Raw genomic sequence first — 17,945 nt, 5'->3', positions numbered from 1 at the left:
GACTTTTAGTGGTGGATCACTCGGCTGCTGCTTCAATGAATAACGCAGCTAGCTGGGAGAATTAATGTGAACCGCAGGACACATTGGTCATTGACACTTCGAATGCACTTGCGGCCCGGGTTCCCCCCAGGGCTATGCCTGTCTGAGCGTTGCTTGCCGATCAAAATCCCCCAGGGTTGCCTCCAGGCTCCTCGGGGTGCACGGCTGTTCCATGGCATGGCCCGCGGGGCCCTCTGTCCCCCCAAGTGCAGACCAGCGACATCCGCACTCCTCTCCTGCTGTGCCCACCCCTTCCCCCTCCCCCCACAGGCCCTGTGTGGTCATGCATTGGGTGGCGTGGGGAAGGGGGGCTCCCGGCTGTGAGGAAGAGAGAGAGGGCAGCACCGCCACCAGTGAAAAAAGAGAGGGAAGATAGCCGGCTGCAGCCGAGTTCCCGTGGCCACCATCACGGTCTGGGCTCCTCCCTTGGGGGCTCCCTCTTGCCTCATGCAGCGCATGGTGCGGGGTTCATTGGCCTTGGCAGGGTGGAAGGTCCCATGCCGTCATCGTCGCACAACGTCGGTGGTGGGGGCTTGTTGGGGGTGGGGAAGAAGGCAAATAGGAAGGGTCCACCAGGGAGAAGGTGGCGGAGCACGTCCCGGTCGCCACGGTTCACCGTCCACCCCTGGAGGCGGCCCAGCAACTGGCCGACCACAGCTCCAGTGCCCCTCCTCCCCAACACTCCTCCGAGGCACCATCCTCCTCGCCCACCCACCCCCTGCCCACCCCCCACCCGCCCGGCACGTCATGGTGCGTCCGGGGCCGGAAGCCTGCCACACAGCCTGTCTGGCAGTGCTCCTGGCCGTGGTCCCGTGGTTCACTTGCCCCTGGTGGTGATCCGCTGGACACTGTGGTGTCATACACCATCGCGCGCCCGCCTCCAGCTCTGGGCCCGTGGGGGCAGGGCAGCGCCGCCGTGTCCTCGGACCCGTCCCCCACCTCCATTTAGTACGTAGGCAATCTCATGTAACTTAGCAAAGCTAGCATGTCCCTAGACTTGGCACAGCCACTGTAGGGGTGGCCTCCCAGTAGCATCGTTAACATTAATTGTAATTGGTAGGCAATCACTTAGTTTCACATTTCATTACCCGAGTTACACAAATGTGTAAAAAAATACAGTTTTAATAAAAGGGAGCAAAGGATAATATGAGTAATATTCACAATATCTAGTCGGAAGAGGTAGTGTTTTCTCAGAAATGATGCATTCCTGGAACAAGGTCATTTTGTGTTTGGTTTGTTAAATATCTATTTCCATTTTGACAAACCACTGGAAAAGCCCAGCTTCACAAGGACTCTCCATGAGAACGATCACACAAAAGAATACCCATAACACAAAATCAAAACAAGGGTGGTCCAGGCGTCACATTAAAGGCTCATTACCAAGTTTTCTTAGAAGAGATAAAGAACACAAAGTTACTTTTATGTGATGGAAAACAGAGAGAAAGAGTAAATGCAACAATAAATTTTAGGTAACAACAGTGAAAAACAAGCTGTGGAAAAAAATGAATGGAATTGTTTTGTTTGGTATTGATTTCCTATCCTGATATCAGAAAGTATGGGAAAGAACAAAGCACATTTTTTTGAGACAAATAGAACATAAAACAGATGAATGTTAAAGACTGTTTTACAGTGCTAACAAAACTATCTGTGACTTGTTTTTTCCCTTTAAAAATACGATTTTGTACAATTACATTTATATAAATTATTGAAATAAAATTGTAAAGATGGAGAACAGACTATGGGGTTGCCAAGGGGAAGGGGTGGAGGATAACGTGTCAGAGTGTCAGCAAAGATCCCAAGTTGGAGCCTGGTGGTGAGGCTACAGTTCTGCATCTTGACTGTTGAAGTGGTAGTTACAGAGATCTACACCACATAAAAATGAACAGAACACACGCACACACAGACACACGTACAAAAATGAATGCATGCAAAACGGTTGCGATCTGAGTAAGCTTTCTGAATTGTACCTATGTCAGTTTCCAGGTTTTGATAATGCTCTATGGCTATGCGAGATGTCACCACTGGAATTAGTGAAGAGTACCTAAGACATCCCTGCACATTTTGCAACTTCCTGTGAATCTATAATTATTTCAAAAGAAAGTTGAAAGTCATAGCAGACTTTCACTTCAAAGAGGAAAAAAACTGAAGATTAATGAAATTGTTGAAGAACATCAAATACTCAATAGTCTGTCCACTCGCAGCACAGCTGTCATTTAGCCTTTTCCTGATGTGCCCTGGAAGACTTGAGCTCCTCTTGGATTGCCAAGGCCAATAGTGTTTATTTGTTACTAACTTCGTACTGGACCCCCCAAAATGAAAAGTGATTGAATAATCATTTATAATAACAACTAGTAATTTTACTTATAAAGAGACAATAGTGGTAACCAATTTAAATATTTAGGGTAAAGAATATGATCTTTGTAAGACAATACTGGCAAAATTTAAAAAGAAAAAATAAGGAATCAGAAACATAAGCAGTTCAGTATTGTGAAAAAATTCTGGATCTGAGAAGCAAAGAACAGAGATTGTATTGCGTTTCTGCTCCAAACCTGATGAATCACCTTAGCTGTGTTTTGTTTCTGCACCAAAGCTGTGGAATCACCTTAGGCAGTGCATGCCCTTTCCCTGAATCTGTTTTCTTTTCTACAAAATAAAGTGAGCTAGATCATCTCCAAGGTCCCCCAAATATTCACATTTTCGGCTTTACATGAACTTCTGTTGAATTCCTAATTTCAGTGTGGATAACACATGTGTGCTGCACCACAAGCAGTGTTTCTAAATGCTCATGTTGGTCCTAAAAACTAATTATGAGCAGTTTGGAAATTTTGTTGTTATAGAATCTGCAAAGGGATATCTGTGAGTGCTTTGAGACCATGGTGAAAAAGGAAATACCTTTACATAAAAACTATAAAGAATGTTTCTGAGAAACTGCTTTGTGATGTCTGCATTCATCTCACAGAGTTAAACGTTTCATTTCCTTGACCAGTCTGGAAACTCTGTTCTTGTACAATCTGCAAAGTGATATTTGTGAGCACTTTGAGGTCTATGGTGAAAAAGGAAACATCTTCACATAAAAACTAGACAGAAGCTTTCTGAGAAACTACTTTTTGACGTGTGGATTCATCTCACAGAGTTAAACCATTCTTTTGATTGAAAAGCTTGGAAATGATGTTTTTGTAGAATCTGCAGAGGGATATTTGTGAGTGCTTTGAGGCCTTTGTTGAAAAAGGAAATATCTTTACATAAAAACTAGAAATAAAATTTATGAGAAACTGCTTTGTGATGTGTGTGTTCATCTCACAGAGGTAAATGATTCTTTTCCTTGAGGAGATTGGAAACTCTGTTCTTGTAGGATCTGCAAAGGGATATTTGTGAGCAGTTTGAGGCCTATGGTGAAAAAGGAAATATCATCACATAAAAACTTGACAGAAGTTTCTGAGAAAGTTCATGGCTATGTGTGCATTCATCTCACAGAGTTGAACCATTCTTTTGATTGAGCAGTTTGGAAACAGTATTTTTGTAGAATTGGCAAAGGTATATTTGTCAGCTCTCTGAGGCCTATGGTGAAAAAGGAAATATCTTTAATAAAAACTATAAAGAATGTTTCTGAGAAGCTGTTTTGCAAGGTGTGCATTCATCTCACAGAGATAAAAGTTTCTATTCTTTAATGAGTCTGGAAACTCTGTTCTTGTAAAATCTGCAAAGGGATATTTGCGAGCAGCTTGAGGCCTATGGTGAAAAAGGAAATATCTTCACATAAAAACTAGACAGAAGATTTCAGAGAAACTGCTTTGTGATATGTGCATTTATCTCACAGAGTTGAACCATTCTTTTGATTGAGAAGTTTGGAAAGAGTCTTTTCAGAGAATCTGCAAAGGGATATTTTGAGCGCTTTGATAGGTATGGTGAAAAGGGAAATATCTTCATATAAAAAACTGGACAGAAGCTTTCTGAGAAACTTCTTTGTGATGTGCACAGAGTTGAACCTTTCTTTTGATTGAGCACTTTGGAAAGAGTCCTTTTCTAGAATCTGCAGAGGGATATTTGTGAGTCCTTTATGGCCTAAGGTGAAATAGGAAATATCTTAACATAAAAACTAGACAGAAGCATTCTGAGAAACTTTTTTGTGAAGTGTGCTTTCATCTCACAGAGTTGAAGCTCTCTTTTCGTTGAGGAGTTTGGAAACAGTCTTTTTGTAGAATATGCAAATGGATATTTGGAGCGCTTTGAAGCCTATGGTGAAAAAGGAAATATCTTCACATAAAAACTAGCCAGAAGCATTCTTAGAAACTTCTTTGTGATGTATGCATTCATCTCACAGAGTTGAACCTTTCTTCTGATTGAGCAGTTTGAAAACAGTCCTTTTGTAGAATCTGCAAAGGGATATTTGTGAGCCCTTTGAGGCCTATGGTGAAATAGGAAATATCTTCACATAAAAACTAGTCAGAGGATTTCTGAGAAACTTCTTTGTGATGTATGCTTTCATCTCACAAAGTTGAACCTTTCTTTTTATTGAGCAGTTTTGAAACACATTTTTTGTAGAATCTGCAAATGGATATTTGGAGCACTGTGAGGACTATGGTGAAAAAGGAAATATCTTCACAAAAACCTAGAAAGCAACATTCTATGAAACTTCTTTGTGATGTGTGCTTTCATTTCACAGAGTTGAACCTTTCTATTCATTGAGCAGTTTGGAAACCATCTTTTTGTAGAATCTGCAAATGGACATTTGGAGACGTTTGAGGCCTTGTTGAGAAAGGAAATATCCTCACATAAAAACTAGACAGAAGCATTCTGAGAAACTTCTTTGTGATGTGTGCATTTATCATACAGAGTTGAAGCTTTCTTTTGATTGAACAGTTTGGAAATAGTCTCTTTGTAGTATCTCCCGAGGGATGTTTGCAAGTGGTTTGAGGCCTATGGTGAAAAAGGAAATAGCTTCACATAAAAACTAGACAGAAGCTTTCTGAGAAACTTCTTTGTGATGTGTGAATTCATCTCACAGTGTTGAACCTTTTATTGGATTGAGCAGGTTGGAAACAATCCTTTTGTGGAATCTGCAAAGGTGTATTTCTGAGCCCATTGAGGCCTATGGTGAAATATGAAATATCTTCCGGTAAAAACTAGACAGAAGGTTTCTAAGAAACTTCTTTGTGATGTGTGCTTCCATCTCACACAGTTGAACCTTTCTTTTGATTGAGCAGTTTGGAAACACTCTTTTTGTAGAATCTGCAAATGGATATTTGGAGCACTTTGAGGCCCATGGTAAAAAAGGAAATATCTTCACATAAAAACTAAATGGAAGCTTTCTGAGAAACTTTTTTGTGATGTGTGCACTCATCTCCCAGAGTTGAACCGTTCTTTTGTCTGAGCGGTTGGAAACAGTCTTTTTGTAGAATCCACAAGTGGGTATTTGGAGCGGTTTGAGGCCTATGGTGAAAAAGGAAACTTCTTCACATAAAAACGAGACAGAAGCATTCTGAGAAACTTCTTTGTGATGAGAGATTTCATTTCACAGAGTTTAACCTTTCTTCTCATTGAGCAGTTTGGAAACAGTCTTTTTGTAGAATCTGCTAAGGGATATTTGTGAGCCGTTTGAGGCATGTGGTGAAAAAGGAAATACCTTCACATAAAAACTAGACAGAAGCATTTTGAGAAACCTCTTTGTGATGTTTGAATTCATCTCACAGAGTTGAACCTTTCTTTTGATTGAACAATTTGGAGACAGTCTTTTTGTACAATCAGCAAAGGGATATTTCTGAGCTGTTTGAGGCCTATGATGAAAAAGAAATATCTTCCAATAAAAACTAGACAGAAGCATTCTTAGAAACTACTTTGTGATGTGTCCATTCATCTCACAGAGTTGAAACTTTCTTTTGATTGAGCAGTTTGGTAACAGTATTTTTGTAGCATCTGCAAACGTATATTTGTGGGCCCTTTATGGCCTATGGTGAAATAGGAAATATCTTCACATAAAAACTAGACAGTATCTTTTTGAGAAACTTCTCTGTGATGTGTGCTTTCATCTCACAGATTTGAAAATGTCTTTCAATTGTGCAGATTGGAAACAGTCTTTTTGTACAACCTGCAAATGGATATTGGGATCGCTTTGAGGCCTATGGTGAAAAAGGAAATATCTTCACATAAAAATTAGATGGAAGCATTCTGAAAAACTTCTTTGTGACATTTGCATTCATCTCACACTGTTGAACATTTCTTTGATTGAAGATTTGGAAACAGTTTTTTTTTGTAAAATCTACAAAGGGATAATTGTGAACCCTTTGAGGCCTATTGTGAAGTAGGAAATATCTTCATATAAAAACTACACAGAAACATTCTGAGAAACTTTTTTGTGATGGGTGCATTCGTCTCACACAGTTGAAGCTTTCTTTTGCTAGAGCAGTTTGGAAGCAGTCCTTTGTAGAATCCCCAAAGGGATATTTCTGAGCTCATTGAGGCCTTTGGTGATATAGAAAATATCTTCACATAAAAGCTAGACAGAAGCTTTCTGAGAAACTTCTTTAATGAGTGCTTTCATCTCAAAGAATTGAGGGTTTCTTTTGACTGAGCAGTTTGGAAACACCCTTTTTGCAGAATCTGCAAATGGATAATTGGAGTTCTTTGAGGTCTATGGTGAAAAAGGAAATATCTTCACATAAAAACTAAACAAAAGATTTCTGAGAAACTCCTTTGTAATGCGTGCATTAATCTCACAGCTCTGAAACTTTCTTTTGATTGAGCAGTTTGTAAACAGTCTTTTTGTAGAATCTGCAAATGGATATTTGGAGTGCTTTGAGGCCTATGGTGAAAAAGGAAATATCTTCACAAAAAAACTAGAAAGAAACATTCTGAGAAACTTCTTTGTGATGTGTGCTTTCATCTCCCAAAGTTGAACCTTTCTTTTCACTGAGTAGTTTGGAAACAGACTTTTTGTAGAATCTGGAAATGCACATTCAGAGCACTTTGAGGCCTATGGTGAAAAAGGAAATATCTTCAGATAAACACTAAACAGAAACTTTCTGAGAAACTTCTTTGTGATATGTGCATTTATATCACAGAGCTGAACCTTTCTTTTGATTTAGCAGTTTGTAAACAGTCTTTTGGTAGAATGTGCAAATGGATACTTGGAGTGGTTTGAGGCCTATGGTGAAAAGGAAAAGATCCTCACAAAAAGAAACTAGAAAGATACATTCTGAGAAACTTCATTGTAATGTGTGCTTTCACCTCACAGAGTTGAAACTTTCTTTTCATTGCGCAATTTGGAAACAGTCTTTTTGTGGAATCTGCAAATGGATATTTGGAGTGCTTTGAGGCCTATGGTGAAAAAGGAAATATCTCACATAAACACTAGACAGAAGCATTCTGAGAAACTTTTTTGTGTTGTGTCCATTCATCTCACAGAGTTGAACCTTTCTTTGTATTGAGCAGTTTGGAAACAATCTTTTTGTAGAATCTGCAAAAAATATTTGTGAGCCCTTTATGGCCCATGGTGTAACAGGAATTATCCTCACAGAAAAACTAGACAGAAGCTTTCTGAGAAACTTCTTTGTGATGTGTGCTTTCAACTCACAGAGTTGTACCTTTCTTTTGATTGAGCAGTTTGGAAATAGTCTTTTTGTGGAATCTGCAAATGGATGTTTGGAGCGCTTTGAGGCCTATGGTGAAAAAGGAAATACCTTCACATAGAAACTAGGCAGAAGCATTCTGAGAAACATCTCTGTGATGTGTGCATTCATCTCATAGAGGTGAACCTTTCTTCAACAGAGCAGTTTGGAAACAGTCCTTTTGTAGAATCTGCAAAGGGATATTTCTGAGCCCATTGAAGCATAGGGTGAAAAAGTAATATCTTCACATAAAAAACTAGACAGAAGCATTCTGGTAAACTTTTTTGTGATGTGTCCATTCATCTCACAGAGTTGAAACTTTCTTTGGATTGAGCAGTTTGGAAACAGTCTTTTTGTAGAATCTGCAAAAAATACTTGTGAGCCCTATATGGCCTGTGGTGAAATAGGAAATATCTTCACAAAAAAACTAGACAGAAGCTTTCTGAGAAACTTCTTTGTGATGTGTGCTTTCATGTCACAGAGTTGAACCTTTCTTTTGATTGAGCAGTTTGGAAACACTCTTTTTGTAGAATCTGCAAATGGGTATTTGGACTGCTTTGAGGCCTATGGTGAAAAAGGAAACATATTCACATAAAAAATACTGGACAGATGCATTCTGAGAAACTTCTTTGTGACGTGTGCATTCATCTCACAGAGTTGAATCTTTCTTTGGATTCAGCAGTTTTCTAAACAGTCCTTTTGTAGCATCTGCAAAGGGATATTTCTTAGCCCATTGAGGCCTATGGTGAAAAGGAAACATCTTTAAATAAAAACAAAATAGAAGCTCTCTGAGAAACTTCTTTGTGATGTGTGCATTCATCTCAGACTGTTGGACCTTTCCTTTGATTGAGCAGTTTGGAAACAGTCTTTTTGTAAAATCTGCAAAAGGATATTTCTGAGCCGTTTGAGGCCTATGGTGAAAAAGAAATATCTTCACATAAAAACTAGACAGAAGCATTCTGAGAAACTTCTTTCTGATGTGTGCATTCATCTCACAGAGTTGAACCTTTCTTTGTTTGAGCAGTTTGGAAACAGTCTTTTTTTAGAATATGCAAACGGATATTGGTGAACCCTTTACAGCCTATGATGAAATAGGAAATACCTTCACATAAAAACTAAAAAGAATCATTCTGAGAAACTTCTGTGTGATGTGTACATTAATCTCACAGAGATGAGCCATTGTTTTCATGGAGCAGTTTGGAAACAGTCTTCTTGTGGTATCTGCAGAGGGATATTTGTGAGCGGTTTAAGGCCTATGGTGAAAAAGGAAATATCTTCACATAAAAACTAGACAGAAGCATTCTGAGAAACTTCTTTTTTATGTGTGCATTCATCTCACAGAGATGAATCTTCCTTTTCATTGAGCAGTTTGGAAACAGTCTTTTTGTACAATCTGCAAAGGGATATTTCTGAGCCGTTTGGGGCCTATGGTGAAAAAGTAATATCTTCACATAAAAACTATACAGAAGGAATCTGAGAAACTTCTGTTTTATGTGTGCTTTCACATCACAGAGTTGAAACTTTCTTTTCATTGAGCAGTTCGGAAACAGTCGTTTTGTAGAATCTGCAAAGGGATATTTGTGGGTTCATTGAGGCCTGTGGGGAAATAGGAAATATCCTCACACAAAACTAGACAGAAGCTTTCTGAGAAACTTCTTTGTGATGTGTGCTTTCATCACACAGAGTTGAACCTTTCTTTTGATTGAGGAGTTTGGAAACAGTCTTTTTGTGGAATCTGCAAATGGATGTTTGGAGTGCTTTGAGGCCTATGGTGAAAAAGTAAATATCTTCACATTAAAACTAGACAGAAACATTCTGAGAAACTTCTCTGTGATGTATGCATTCAACTCACACAGGTGAACCTTTCTTTAGATTGAGAAGTTTGGAAACAGTCTTTTTTGAGTATCTGCAAAGGGACATTTCTGAGCCCATTTAGGCCTAGGGTGAAAAACAAATATCTTCACAAAAAAACTGAACAGATGCATTCTGAGAATTTTTTTTGTGATGTGTCCATTCATCTCACAGAGTTGGACCTTTCTTTGGATAGAGCAGTTTGGAAACAGTCTTTTTGAAGAATCTGCAAAAAATATTTGTGAGCCCTTTATGGCCTACGGTGAAATAGGAAATATCTTCACATAAAAACTGGACAGAAACTTTCTGAGAAACCAGTTTGCGATGTGTGCTTTCATCTCACAGATTTGAACGTTTCTTTTGAATGAGCAGTTTGGAAACACTCTTTTTGTAGAGTCTGTAAATGGATATTTGGAGCACTTTGAGGCCTATGGTGAAAAAGAAAATATCTTCACATAAAAACCAGACAGAAGCATTCTGAGAAACTTCTTTGTGATGTGTGTATTCATCTCACAGAGTTGAACATTTCTTTGGATGCAGCAGTTTGGAAACAGTCTTTTTGTAGTATCTGCAGAGGGATATTCGTAAGCAGTTTAAGGCCTATGGTTAAAAAGGATATATCTTCACAGAAAAGCTCGACAGATCCATTGTGAGAAACTTCTTTGAGATGTGTGCATTCATCTCACAGAGTTGAAACTTTCTTTGGATTGAGCAGTTTTCTAAACAGTCCTTTTGTAGAATCTGCAAAGGGATATTTCTGAGCCCATTGAGGCTTATGGTGAAAACAGAAATATCTTCACATGAAAGCTAAACAGAAGCTTTCTGAGAAACTTCTTTGTGATGTGTGCATTCATCTCACAGTGTTGAAACTTTCTTTTGATTGAGAAGTTTGGAAACAGTCTTTTTGTACAATCTGCAAAGGGATATTTCTGAGCTATTTGAGGCCTACGGTGCAAGAGAAATATCTTCAGATAAAAACAAGACAAAAACATTCTGAGAAACTTCTTTATGATTTGTGCATTCACCTCACAGAGTTGAAACTTTCTTTTCATTGAGCAGTTTGGAAACAGTCTTTTTGTAGAATCTGGAAAGGGATATTTGTGAGTCCATTGAGGCCTGTGGTGAAATAGGAAATATCCTCACATAAAAACTAGACAGAAGCTTTCTGAGAAACTTCTTTGTGATATGTGCTTTCACCTCACAGAGTTGAACTTTCCTTTTGATTGAGCAGGTTAGAAGCAGTCTTTTCGTAGAATCTGCAAATGGATATTTGCAGCATTTTAGGCCTATTATGAACAGGAAATATCTTCATATAAAAACTAGACAGAAGCATTCTGAGAAACTTCTTTGTGATGTGTGCATTCATGTCACAGAGTTAAAACTTTCCTTTGATTGAGCAGTTTGGAAAGAGTCTTTTGTAGAATCTGCAAAGGGATATTTGTGAGCCCATTGAGGCCTATGCTGAAATAGGAAATATCTTCACATAAAAACTTGACAGAAGCTTTCTGAAAAACTTCTTTGTGCTGTATGCTTTCACCTCACAGAATTCAACCTCTCTTTTGATTGAGCACTTTGGAAACACTCTTTTTGTAGAGCCTGCAAATGGATACTTGGAGTGCTTTGAGGCCTATGGTGAAAAAGGAAATATCTGCAGATAAAAACTAGACAGAAACTTTTTGAGAAACTTCTTTGTGATGTGTGATTTCATCTCACAGATTTGGACCTTCCTTTTCATTGAGCAGTTTGGCAACAAGTCATTTTGTAGAATCTGCAAGGGGATATTTGTGAGGAGCTTGAGGCCTATGGTGAAAAAGTAATATCTTCACATAAAACCTAGACAGAAGCATTTTGAGAAAACTCATTGTGATGTTTGCATTCATCTCACTGAGTTGAACCTTTCTGTTTACTGAGCAGTGTGGAAACATACTTTTTGTGCAATCTGCAAATGAATATTTATTTGTGGTTTGAGACCTATGGTGAAAAAGTAATATCTTCACATAAAAACTGGACAGAAGCATTCTGAGAAACTAATTTTTTATGTGTGCATTCATCTCACAGAGTTGAACCTTTCTGTTTATGAAGTAGTTCAGAAACAGTTTTTTGTAGAATCTGAAAAGGGATATTTGTGATCCCTTTGAGGCCAAAGGTGAAATAGGAAATATCTTCACATAAAAACTAGACAGAAACTTTCTGAGAAACTTTTTGTGATGTGGGCTTTCATCTCACAGATTTGAACCTTTATTTTGATTCAGCAGTTGGGAAAGAGACTTTTTGTAGTATCTGCAGAGGGCTATTAGTGAGTGGACCGAGGCCTATAGTGAAAGAGGAAATGGCTTCTCAAAAAAACTAGACAGAAGCATTCTGAGAAAGTTCTTTGTGATGTGTGCATTCATCTCACAGAGTTAAACCTTCCTTTTGATTGAGCTGTTTGGAAACACTTTTTTTGTAGTATCTGCAAGGGTATACTTCTGAGCCCATTGAGGCCTACTTTGAAATATGAAATATCTTCACATAAAAACTAGATAGAAGGTTTCTAAGAAACTTCTTTGTGATGTGTGCTTTCATCTCACAGAGTGGAACCTTTCTTTTGATTGAGCAGATTGGAAACACTCTTTTTGTAGAATCTGCAAGTGGATATTTGGAGTGCTTTGAGGCCCATGGTGAAAAAGGAAATATCTTCACATAAAAAGTAAACAGAAGTTTTTTGAGAAACTTCTTTGTTATGTGTGCATTCATCTCACAGAGTTGAACAGTTCTTTTGATTGAGCAATTTGGAAACAGTCTTTTCATGGAATCTGCAGGTGGATATTTGGAGCTCTTTGAGGCCTATGGTGAAAAAAGGAAACTTCTTCACATAAAACTAGACAAAAGCATTCCGAGAAACTTCTTTGTGACGTGTGCTTTCATCTCAGAGTTCAACCTTTCTTTCATCAAGCAGTTTGAAAACAGTATTTTTGTAGAATCTGAAAAGGGATATTTATGAGTGGTTTGAGGCCTATGGTGAAAAAGGCAATACCTTCACATAAAAACCAGACAGAAGATTTTTGAGAAACCTCTTTGTGATGTTTGCATTCATCTCCCAGAGTTGAATCTTCCTTTTCATTGAGCTGTTTGAAAACAGTCTTTTTGCACAATCTGTAAAGGGATATTTCTGAGTGATTTGAGGCCTATGGTGAAAAAGAAATATCTTCACATAAAATTAGACAGAAGCATTCTGGGAAACTTCTCTGTGATATGTGCCTTCATCCCACAGAGTTGAACCTTTCATTGCATTCAGTAGTTTGGAAACAGTCTTTTCAAAGAATCTGCAAAGGGACATTTCTGAGCCCTTTGAGGACTATGGTGAAATAGGAAATATCTTCATATAAAAACTAGACAGAGGTTTTTGAGAAACTTCTTTGTGATGCATGCTTTCATCTCACAGAGTTGAACCTTTTTTTTTTTTTGACTGAGCAGTTTGGAAACAGTCCTTTTGTAGAATCTGCAAAGGGATATTTCTGAGCCCTTTGAGTCCTATAGCAAAATAGGAAATATCTTCACATAATAACTAGACAGAAGCATTCTGAGAAACTTCTTTGTAATGCATGCTTTCATATCACAGATTTGAACCTTTCTTTTCATTGAGCAGTTTGGGAACAAGTCATTGTATAGAATCTGCAAAGGTATATTTTTGAGCAGTTTGAGGCCTATGGTGAAAAACTAAATATCTTCACATAAAAACCAGGCAGAAGTTTTTGAGATAACTCTTTGTGATGTTTGCATTCATCTCAAAGAGTTGAACCTTTCTGTTCATTGAGGAGTTTGGAAACATTCTTTTTGTGCAATCTGCAAAGGAATATTTCTGAGTGGTTTCAAGCCTGTGGTGAAAAAGAAATATCCTCACATAAAAACTAGACAGAAGCATTCTGAGAAACTTCTTTTTTATATGTGCATTCACCTCACAGAGTTGAAACTTTTTTTTCATTGAGCAGTTTGGAAACAGTCTTTTTGTAGAATCTGCAAAGGGATATTTGTGATCCCTTTGAGGCCTATGGTGAAATAGGAAATATCTTCACATAAATACTAGACAGCAGCTTTCTGAGAAACTACTTTGTGATGTGTGCTTTCATCCTACAGAGTTGAAACTTTCTTCTGATTGATCACTTTGGAAACAGTCTTTTTGAAGAATCTACAAATGGGTATTTGGAGAGCTTTGAGGCCTATGGTCAAAAAGGAAATATACTCACATAAAAACTAGACAAAAACATTTTGAGAAACTTCTTTGTGATGTGCGCTTTCATTTCACAGAGTTGAACCTTTGCTTTGATTGAGCAGTTTAGAAACAGTCTTTTTGTACAATCTGCAAAGGGATATTTCTGAGTCATTTGAGGCCTATGGTGAAAACAAAACATCTGCACATAAAAACTAGACAGAAGCATTCATGAGAAACTTCTTTGTGATATGTCCATTCATGTCACAGAGTTGAACCTTTCTTTTGATTGAGCAGTTTGGAAACAGTCGTTTTGTAGAATCTGCAAAGGGATATTTGTGAGCCCTTTATGGCCTGTGGTGAAATACGAAATATCTTCACATAAAAACTAGACAGAAGATTTCTGAGAAACTTCTTTGTGATGTGTGAATTCATGTCACAGAATTCAACCTTTCTTTCAATTGAGCAGTTTGGAAACAGTCTTTTGTAGAAGGTGCAAAGGGAAATTTCTTAGTTGTTTCAGGCCTATGGTGAAAAAGAAATAACTTCACATAAAAACCAGACAGAGGCATTCTGAGAAACTTCTTTTTCATGTGTGCATTCATCTCCCAGAGTTGAACCTTTCTTTTCATTGAGAACTTCGGAAACAGTCTTTTTGTAGAATCTGCCAAAGGATCTATGTGAGCCCATTGAGGCCCACGGTGAAATAGGAAATATCTTCACAGAAAAACTAGACAGAAGCATTCTGAGAAACGTCTTTGTGATGTTTGCATTCATCTCAGAGAGTTGAAACTTTATTTTGATTGAGCAGTTTGGAAGCAGACTTTTTGATATATCTGCAAATGGATATTTGGAGTGCGCTGTGGCTTGTGGTGAAAAACTAAATATCTTCATACAATATCTAGTGAGAAACTTTCTGAAGAACTTCTTTGTGATGTGTGCTTTTATCTCACAGAGTTGAACCTTTCTTTTCATTGAGCAGTTTGGAAGCAGTCTTTTTGAAGTATATGCAGAGAGACATTTGGGAGCGGTTTAAGGCCTATGGTGAAAAAGTAAATATCTTCAGATAAAAACTAGACAGAAGCATTCTGAGAAAGTTCTTTGTAATGTGTACCTTCATCACACAAAGTTGAAAATTTCTTTTGATTGAGCAGTTTTGAAACAGTCTTTTTCTCCAATCTGCAAAGGGATACTTCTTAGACATTTGAGGCCTATGGTGAAAAAGAAATATCTTCACATAAAAACTAGACAGAAGCTTTCTGAGAAACCTATTTGTGATGTGTTCATTCATCTCATACAGTTGAAATTTTCTTTTGATGGAGCAGCTTGGAAACAGTCTTTTTTAATATTCTGTAAAGGGATATTTGTGATCCCTTTATGGCCTAAGATGAAATACGAAATATCTTCACATAAAAACTAGACAGAAGCTTTCTGAGAAACTTATTTGTGATGTGTCCTTTCACCTCACAGAGTTAAAATTTTCCTTTGTTAGAACAGTTTGGAAAGAGGCCTTTTGTAGGATCTCCAAAGGGATATTTTTGAATCCACTGAGGCGTATGGTGAAAAAGGAAATATCTTCACATTAAAACTACAAAGAAACCATCTGAGAAACTTCTTTGTGATGTGCACTTTCATTTCACATGTTGAACCTTTTCTTTGATTGAGCAGTTTGGAAAGAGTCTTTTTGGACAATCTGCAAAGGGATATTTCTGAGTCATTTGAGGCCTGTGGTGAAAAAGAAATATCTTCACATAAAAACTAGACAGAAGCATTCTGATAAACTACTTTGTGATGTCTGCATTCATCTCACCAGGTTGAATCTTTGTTTTGATTGAGTAGTTTGGGAAAAGTCTTTTTGTAGAATCTGCAAAGGGATATTTGGAGAGCTTTTGGGCCTATGTTGAAAAAGGAATTATATTCACATAAAAAGGAGACAGAAGCTTTCTGAGAAACTTCTTTGTGTCATGTGCATTTGTCTCACATAGTTGAACCTTTCTTTTGATTGCACAGGTTGGAAACAGTCTTTTTATAGTATCTGCAAAGGGATATTTGTGAGCAGTTTGACGCCTATGGTGAAAAAGGAAATATCTACACATAAAATCTAGACAGAAGCATTCTGAGAAATTTCGTGATGTGTGAATTCATATAACAGAGTTGAAAATTTCTTTGGAGTGAGCAGTTTGGAAAGAGTCATTTTGTAGAACCTGCAAAGGGATATTTCTGAACCATTGAGGCCTATGGTGAAATATGAAATATCTTCACATAACAACTAGACAGAATCTTTCTAAGAAACTTCTTTGTGATGTGTGCTTTCATCTCAAAGAGTTGAAACTTTCTTTTGATTGAGCAGTTTGGAAGCATTCGCTTTCTGGAATCTGCAAATAGATATTTGGAGAGTTTTGAGGCCTATCGTGAAAAATGAATTATATTCACATAAGAAGTAGACAGAAGCATTCTCTGAAACTTCTTTGTGACGTGTGCATTCGTCTCACAGAGTTGAACATTTATTTTGATTGAGCAGTTTGGATACAGTCTTTTTTGTAGTATCTGCAGGGGGATATTTGTGAGCAGTTTGAGGCCTATGGTGAAAAAGGAAATATCTTCACATGAAAACTAGACAGAAGCATTCTGAGAAACTTTTGTGATGTGTGCATTCATCTCACAGAGTTGAATCTTTCTTTAGTTTGAGCAGTTTGGAAACAGTCTTTTGTAGAATATGAAAAGGGATATTTCTGAGCCCATTGAGGCCAATGGTGAAATACGAAATATCTTCACATAATAACTAAACAGAAGCTTTCTAAGAAACTTCTTTGTGATGTGTGCTTTCATCTCACAAAGTTGAAAGTCTTTTATTTGAGCAGTTTAGAAAGACTCTTTTTGTAGAATCCATAAATGGATATTTGGAGCGCTTTGAGGCCTATGGTGAAAAAAGAAATATCTTCACATAAAAACTAAACAGAAACTTTCTGAGAAACTTGTTTGTGATGTCTACATTCATCTGACAGAGTTGAATGTTACTTTTGATTGAGCATTTTGGAAAGAGTATTATTGTACAATATGGAAAGGGATATTTCAGAGCCATTAGAGTCCTATGGTGAAAGAGAAATATCTTCACATAAAAAGTAGACAGTAGCATTATGAGAAACTTCTTTGTGATGTGTCCATTCATCTCACAGAGTTGAACCTTTCTTTTGATTGAGCAATTTGGAAAAAGTCTTTTTATAGAATCTGCAAAGTGATATTTGTGAGTCCTTTGTGGCCTCAGATGAAATAGGAAATATCTTCACATAAAAACTAGACAGAAACTTTCTGAGAAACTTCTCTGTGATGTGTGCATTCATTTTGCAGAGTGGAAGCTTTCTTTGAGCCTTTTGGAAACAGTCTTTTTATAGAATCTGCAAAGGGATATATGTAGGCATTTTGAGGTCTATGTTGAAAACGGAAATATCTTCACATAAAAACTAACTGCTCAATGGTAAGAAACTTTTACTTCTGTGTGATGAATGCACATATCACAAAGGAACTACTCAGAAAATTTCTTTCTACTTTTTATGTGAAGATACTTCCTTTTTCACCATATGCCTCAATGTGCTCCCAGATATCCCTTTGCAGATTCTACGAAAAGACTGTTCCCAAACTGCTCAATAAACAGAGTGGTTCAACCCTGTGAGACGAATGTGCACATCACAAAGAAGTTTCTCAGAAAACTTCCTTCTCGTTTTTATGTGAAGATATTTCCTTTTTGAACATAGGCCTCAACTCACTCCCAAATATACCTTTGCAGAAACTACAAAAAGACTATTTCCAAACTGCTCAATCAAAAGAAAGTTTCAACTCTGTTAGATGAATGCACACATCAGAAAGTAGTTTCTCAGCAAGCTTCTCACTAGTTTTTATGTGAAGATAGTTCCTTTTTCATCGGGGGTCTCAAAACACTCAAAAATTTCCCTTTGCAGATTCTAGAATAACACAGTTTACAAACTGCTCAATGAAAAGTAACGTTTACCTTTGTGAGATGAATACACATATCTTAAAGCAGCTTCTCAGAATGCTTCTTTCTATTTTTTAATGTGAAGATATTTACTTTTTCACCATAGGCCTCAATGCGCTCCTAAATATCCCTTTGCAGATTGTACAAAAAGACTGTTTCCAAACTGCTCAATCCAAAGAATGTTTCCACTCTATGAGATGAATGCACACATCACAAAGAAGTTTCTCAGAAACTTTCTTTATAGTTTTTCTTTGAAGATATTTCCTTTTTC

General features: G+C 37.6%; 1 pseudogene; it reads left to right on the top strand.

Moving 5' to 3' along the window:
* LOC112208509 (5.8S ribosomal RNA) lies at nucleotides 1–152 on the top strand (annotated as a pseudogene).
* The last annotated feature ends 17,793 nt before the right edge of the window (nucleotides 153–17,945 follow it).

Source organism: Pan troglodytes, chromosome 21, assembly GCF_028858775.2.
Source record: "Pan troglodytes isolate AG18354 chromosome 21, NHGRI_mPanTro3-v2.0_pri, whole genome shotgun sequence".
NCBI classification, from domain to species: domain Eukaryota; kingdom Metazoa; phylum Chordata; class Mammalia; order Primates; family Hominidae; genus Pan; species Pan troglodytes.
Note: the sequence above shows the minus strand (reverse complement) of the source record. Positions and strands in the feature narration are given on the sequence as shown.